General features: G+C 35.7%; 1 long non-coding RNA gene across 2 annotated transcripts in view; it reads right to left on the bottom strand.

The window, feature by feature from the left end:
* Positions 1 to 7,500, bottom strand: part of LOC135200770 (uncharacterized) — a 647,058-nt gene that overhangs the window by 335,415 nt on the left and 304,143 nt on the right. The window lies entirely within an intron of this gene.

The raw sequence follows: 7,500 nt of genomic DNA, 5'->3' as shown, positions 1-7,500 counted from the left end.
TAGTTGATAATAATTTCGTCCCCCCATGGGATCGACCACTGTCCAAAGTGGACGGGGACGAAATCAGGACAGTCAGTGACGCTATCCAATCAGCACAGAGACGCTATAAGTTTCATATCGATTCTGACCTTACAAATCACCCTCGACCTCGGTGCTTTCGTAATTAGAATCGATATGGAACCCCGTCCACCATGTTTAGCCAATTAGAGCGTTTGACAGCACGTAGCCTTTGTTATGAATAATTATCACATCGAACCGTGATCCATTTATATATCAATTTCAAGCTACAAATGTCCTTTAATATCTAAATTCACTTTACTCCCAAATGATATATTTTCATATATGTACCGAAGGGTAATTTTTTAGTTGATAATAATTTCGGTCCCCCCATAGGGATCGAACCACTGTCAAGTGGACGGGGACGAAATCAGGACAGTCAGTGACGCTATCCAATCAGCCAACAGAGACGCTATAAGTTCATATCGATTCTGACCTTACAAATCACCCGCCTCGGGGGGGAAAAAACCTCGGTGCTTTCGTAATTAGAATCGATATGGAACCCCGTCCACCATGTTAGCCAATTAGAGCGTTTGACAGCACGTAGCCTTTTGGTTATGAATAATTATCATCGAACCGTGATCCATTTATATATCAATTCAAGCTACAAATGTCCTTTAATATCTAAATTGCACTTTACCTCCAAATGATATATTTTCATATATGTACCGAAGGGAATTTTTTAGTTGATAATAATTTCGTCCCCCCATGGGATCGAACCACTGTCCAAGTGGACGGGGCCGAAATCAGGACAGTCAGTGACGCTATCCAATCAGCCAACAGAGACGCTATAAGTTTCATATCGATTCTGACCTTAAAACAAATCACCCTCGACCTTCGGTGCTTTCGTAATTAGAATCGATATGGACCCCGTCCCACCAGTGTTAGCCAATTAGAGCGTTTGACAGCACGTAATTATCGATTCTAATTACGAAAGCACCGAGGTCGAGGGTGATTTGTAAGGTCAGAATCGATATGAACTTATAGCGTCTCTGTTTGGCTGATTGGATAGCGTCACTGACTGTCCTGATTTCGTCCCCGCCTTCCACTTGGACAGTGGTTCGATCCCATGGGGGGACGAAATTATTATCAACTAAAAAATTCCCCTTCGGTACATATATGAAAATATATCATTTGGGAGGTAAAGTGAATTTAGATATTAAAGGACATTTGTAGCTTGAATTGATATATAAATGGATCACGGTTCGATGTGATAATTATTCATAACAAAAGGCTACGTGCTGTCAAACGCTCTAATTGGCTAACATGGTGGACGGGGTTCCATATCGATTCTAATTACGAAAGCACCGAGGTCGAGGGTGATTTGTAAGGTCAGAATCGATATGAACTTATAGCGTCTCTGTTGGCTGATTGGATAGCGTCACTGACTGTCCTGATTTCGTCCCCGTCCACTTGGACAGTGGTTCGATCCCATGGGGGGACGAAATTATTATCAACTAAAAAATTCCCCTTCGGTACATATATGAAAATATATCATTTGGGAGGTAAAGTGAATTTAGATATTAAAGGACATTTGTAGCTTGATATATATATATATATATATATATATATATATCTATATATATATATATATATATATATATATATATATATATATATAATATATATATATATATATATATATATATATAGATATGATATATATATATATATATATATATATATATATACATATATATCGTATATATAGTATATATGTATATATATATATATATATATATATATATGTATATATATACTATATATATATATATAAAATACACACACACACACATATATATATCCTTATAATAAGGCCGTATAGGTTACAATCAAACATGGGAAAAAGAGAAAGAGAGATTACGTACACAGTTGAATCGTGTGCCTGCGCACACTAGTGTAGTGAAAATAGAAAATGGTATTGTGCTCTACGTCAAAACAATAAACAGACAGCGCTCGCAGAGGCGCCAGTACACAGCATACGTATAGCGTCACACCATTTACCTGCAGTGCAGAATTTCCAGCGGACATATATACGCCGACCTTCCTACCTGACAAAGCACTCAACTATTTCAACAGATTTCCCTTTCGGTCGCCGTGTTCCTTCCCCCCCCCCCCCCCCCATTCATTCATTCACATTTTTAATATAACAATGATAACAATAATAATAATAAATTGACAAAGGAGTGCAGCGCAACTTCTGCAGCAGCACTATAGTTAAAGAGAGAGAGAGAGAGAGAGAGAGAGAGAGAGAGAGAGAGAGAGAGAGAGAGAGAGAGAGAAAACACAGCGAATTCCCTCAGGGTAGATGGGGTGTGAAAATAGTTAAAAGCAATCAACTTTTGCTAAAATGACATCAATAAAGGTTGCTAACTTCCAGTGCCAATTACTCTAACGAAAATTGGAGATTACCATTTCGGAATCTAATACTGAAGTTACTCAACCTTAACTCCAACTATCCGTTTAACTCCTCTGCTCTCTCTCTCTCTCTCATATATATATATATATATATATATATATATATATATATATATATATATATATATATATATATATATATATACATACATATATATATATATATATATATATATATATATATATATATATAGAGAGAGAGAGAGAGAGAGAGAGAGAGAGAGAAAAGAGGAGTTGAACGAATAGTTGTAATTAAGGTTGAGTAATTTCAGAATTAAATTCCAAATTGGTAATCTCCAATTTTCGTTAGGGTAATTGGCACTGGGAATTAGCAGCCTTTATTGATGTCACTTTAGCAAAAGTTGATTGCTTTCAACTATTTTCACACTCCATCTACCCTGCCTGAGGGAATTCGGGGCGTTCTCTCTCTCTCTCTCTCTCTCTCTCTCTCTACTCTCTCTCTCTCTCTCTCTCTCTCTAGTGCTGTTGCAGAAGTTGACCTGCGCGCCTTTATCACTATTATTAATATTAAAACGTATGTATGTGTATATATATATATATATATATATATATATATATATATATATATATATATATTACTATGTATATATGAGAGGGAGAGAGAATGTTCTTCCAACATTCAAATTCCCTCAGCTCCCCTAATAAGGAAAGGCTCCTAGGTAAGGAGAATAACCTCAGTCACTGCCTAACATTATCATTAAATTACTCCGTGAAGAATGAACCAATGAACTGAAAGCTTTCAAAACAACAGCTGCTTTATATTTTGATGGTGGAGACTCACCCAGTGTGTTGACCTCCCCTTCCCTGCTACGCACATTGCGACAGGCCCCCACCCCCACCCCGCCTCTGGAGACACGCCCCTCCGTTCCAATGTCCTCTCCACAACATCTATTCAGTCATTTTTTCAGTCTTCCTACTTTACCTGCTGCCAACTCTCTTAAAATTTGCATGCTCTTCACCTATTTGAATAAACCTCTTCCCCTCTACCATGAAAAAAAATAACATTCACTACTCCATCTTTCTGGTTTTTATTCATATTGCTAACATTTTGAACTTCCACTGCTTTGAAAAACTTTCCAATCATTTCTCCAATCCCTGCAGCTTCTCTTCACCGCTGCCAACTAACTCATCACCTGCTAGCATCAACTAATCCACTTTCTATCCACAGCCGATTTTCTAATCCTACCATTTTGTACCTGCATCTGTACTTTCCCTGATTTGCATCATCACTTCACCCATGTAATCATAACAAAACATATGCTTGCATCAGGCACGGTTTTATACATGACCAGTTACCCTCATTTCCGACTGGCCCAGTATACGCTTCACTCACAGCAGAAGAAAAAACAACCCAATAGCTTTCCCTCAACTCTATATACCCTCACAACCTTCGAGATGTAATTATGAAGAGATTGTTGAGACATCAATCCTATTCAGAAACGATGTGTGAAATGAAAACGGACGATTAAGAAGAAAAAAAAGAAAAAAATAGGCAGAAGTTGTTAAGATGAACCGTTTCTTAGTGGAGCAATTTGAAGCTATATCTTTTAAACTTCTAAGATCAAACTCTGGATAGTAAGAATAAGAATATTAGCAAAAGTTATGCAACACCGCACTTAAGACGATATTACTGAGGCAGACACAACAATATATATAGATATAGATATATATTATATATATATATTATATATATTAAAATATAGTATATAGTAGTCATATATATATGTATATCTCTGCTGAGGGTAAACAAGGACATTGGAGTCGAAAGATCTTGCAGAAACTCAGTTGTTTATTTTTCCTTCGTGGCTTATACCTTTATTTATGGAATTTATCACGCTCCAAACTTTCGTGTGTGTATATATATATATATATATATATATATATATATATATATATATATATATATATATATATATAATAGTAATATGCTTTATTTCAGCTCAGGCCATATATACATGGAATATTCAAAATACAGAAAATGAATAATCCACAAAATAGCTGAGGTAGCATAAAAGCTGTAATCATAATATGGTAAAATAAACATTGTGAGAAAAAAAAATTAGCATTGAGCGTAATAAACAGTTAGTGCACATATTATACAACTTGAATTTCAACTAGAGACCTTAGGTGGTTACAGTAGTCATCTCCAGAGGGCTAGATAAAAAAATTGAATGTAAAAAAAACTTTAACTTGATAGTAATCACAGTAATAATGAAAAATCAAAATATCAGCAATAAACGTAATAATGACAAAATCTGCAGATAACATCTTGCCAATACAGAGATTAGGTCCTTTAGGGGAAAAAGGCCTCATTTTCCCATCTTTCCCACAATTTAGATCTTGCTTCACTCCTTAGGATGCTTTGTATGAGCGAGTTGCTGCTGTTTCTCCCTCGGGTTACCAAACTGGACATTGTTCGCCTAACAATGATTTTTAAATTGTCCAGGCGATTAATATATTCCAAATAAAAAAATGATGATAATTTATTATTGGAGAATGTGTGTGATACTCTAGGTGCAAAATTTTAGACCATGTCAACGGCGGACTAAAATTCCTACGGAAATATATAGAATACAAAATGTAAGCTTTTGACGGTAATCCTCTTGAACTCGGTAAAGAAAAAATTCGTAGGATAATGAAGGCAATCCTCTGCCCTTCAATAAGAAAGAATAGCTGAATTATAATAGCAAATCTCTTGAAGTTAGTAAAATCCAATTCGTCTGTTTTATAACAATCCTCTAGAATTTAGTAAAAAAAAAAAAGTAAGATTTTGATGGTAATTCTCTGAAAAATAGAATTGTTTAGATTTAGGTTATCTGGAACTTCATTAAAATATAATTTATTTAGATTCTGGTGCAATCCTCCGGAACCCAATCACAATGTTCAATAACTATGGATGTCAGTTCTCTGAAACACCAATAAATAATAATTAATTAGTTTTTCATGCAATAATCTCGATCTACATCAAATTAAAATTAGGTACTTTTTCATGGTAATCGTCGGAACTCTGCCAAGACACGATCACCTGATTTAAAGGGCAATCCCAAGGATTCCAAATCAATGCAATTCATTAGGTTTTTATGACAACCCCCAAAACTCCATCGTCATAACATTCCGATAAGGGTAAGTGGACGATCAACTGGAATTCCATCAAAATGTATCATAATGGCAATCTCTAGGAACATCATTAGTTAGAATAGTCTTCCCTAACTCATGCCGACAAAAACTGAATCGTTTTATGAAAATGAGCACAATATCTTCAACCAATTCTACGAACACACTAGAAGGAACAAAAAGAAAACCGATAAATAATAATAATAATAATAATAATAATAATAATAATAATAATAATAATAATAATAATAATAATAATATGAACCACAAATACCACATCTTATTTTTGAAGCTGAGTACAGTATTAGACGAAATGATAATAATTAGTGTTCATGATTTTCAGATTATCTCTCTAAATCTCCAGCTAAAAGCCCTTATGAGCAGAGTCAACAGAACATAAATACAAGAGGGTTCCAAGGGGAAATCAGCTGCAAAGAAAGACAAGTTATTGGACAATGTGATAAATGACAACTAAATAGGGTATGAAGAGAAAAGCGAAAACACTTGAATTCTAGGGACTTCAGCATAAAGAAGGAATGATCAGAGGGCTCCACAACTACACTGCGCAAAATGCTCCATATTTTAGTTGTGGCCAAAATAAAACTCCTAACAAACTAGCAAAAACAGATAAGTCAGGTAAAGAATTCTAGCCATAATTATAACAGTGACAACAGTAACCACGCATCTATATGTGTGTGTGTGTGTGTGCGCGCGCGCGAGTTAGTAAGGATGCCTTGCAATCCACTCCCAGCCATCGATATTTCTCATCAACTGATTTGCATCGTGTAAATGATTCCTCGTCAGAGAGAGAGAGAGAGAGAGAGAGAGAGAGAGAGAGAGAGAGAGAATTACCCACTAGACCGACTAAGGCAAACGAACTAATAAGTCCGGCGACATCAAGCTGCATCCGTAAAAATCTATAATCGGATATTTGCCTCGCGATGAAACTGCAGCAATATCTACTCTCCCCCCCCCCCTCCTCTCCCTCTCTCACGATAGCCCAGAGAGAGAGAGAGAGAGAGAGAGAGAGAGAGAGAGAGAGAGGAAACGATATGCGCTATTAGGTTTCGAATTCCAGTGGATAAAATCCAAATTCGAATCATCCATCCGAGGCGAATGTCACAGCCACTTGTTCCAGTAATATAAAATATCCAACTTGAATTCTGAAAGCCTCATATCAGTAGTAGCACTGCCCAATCATCATACCCCGCCAGAGAAGGAAATAAAAATCGAGTATTTTTGCCGAAAGTGATGGACAATCCCGTGAGGGCCACAGCGCACGTTAGCCTCTCTTTTCACTACCAAGACTCGAATTAGTTATGTTAGGAGATATATGAAAATCGGCAGCCGAGTGTAAACTTGTACTGATGTTCCTCAAAATATTAATTTGAAGAGTTAATTATAAAAAGTATGCATTTTGCAATAATACCATGCATTAAACCATCTCTAATTGGCGTTCTTCACTACGATAAATTATAAATTTGAAAATGACAAAACTGTAAAAGCACATAAATAAAAAGATATCTTGTTGACCTACAAAGTTTAAACTGTCACCATTAAACTTTCTCATATACGAATGGAATTGCATCTCTTGGAGAAGCAAACTCATCGTCCTCAAAAAAGGGGGAAAATAAACCCAATGCAAGAGAGAGAGAGAGAGAGAGAGTAACTGGTATTTTCTTAATGTACGTAAAAAATCATATGCACACACAAGTATATAAATACATACATACACACATACATACATACATACATAGACACACACACACACACACACACACACATATATATATATATAGATATATATATATATATATATATATATATATATATATATGCGTGTGTGTGTGTGTGTGTAAAAGCAAAAAGCTTTCTACCGCTAAAAAAGCA

Source organism: Macrobrachium nipponense, chromosome 27 (assembly GCF_015104395.2).
Source record: "Macrobrachium nipponense isolate FS-2020 chromosome 27, ASM1510439v2, whole genome shotgun sequence".
Classification (NCBI taxonomy): Eukaryota; Metazoa; Arthropoda; class Malacostraca; order Decapoda; family Palaemonidae; genus Macrobrachium; species Macrobrachium nipponense.
This window is presented reverse-complemented; position numbering and strand designations above follow the sequence as displayed.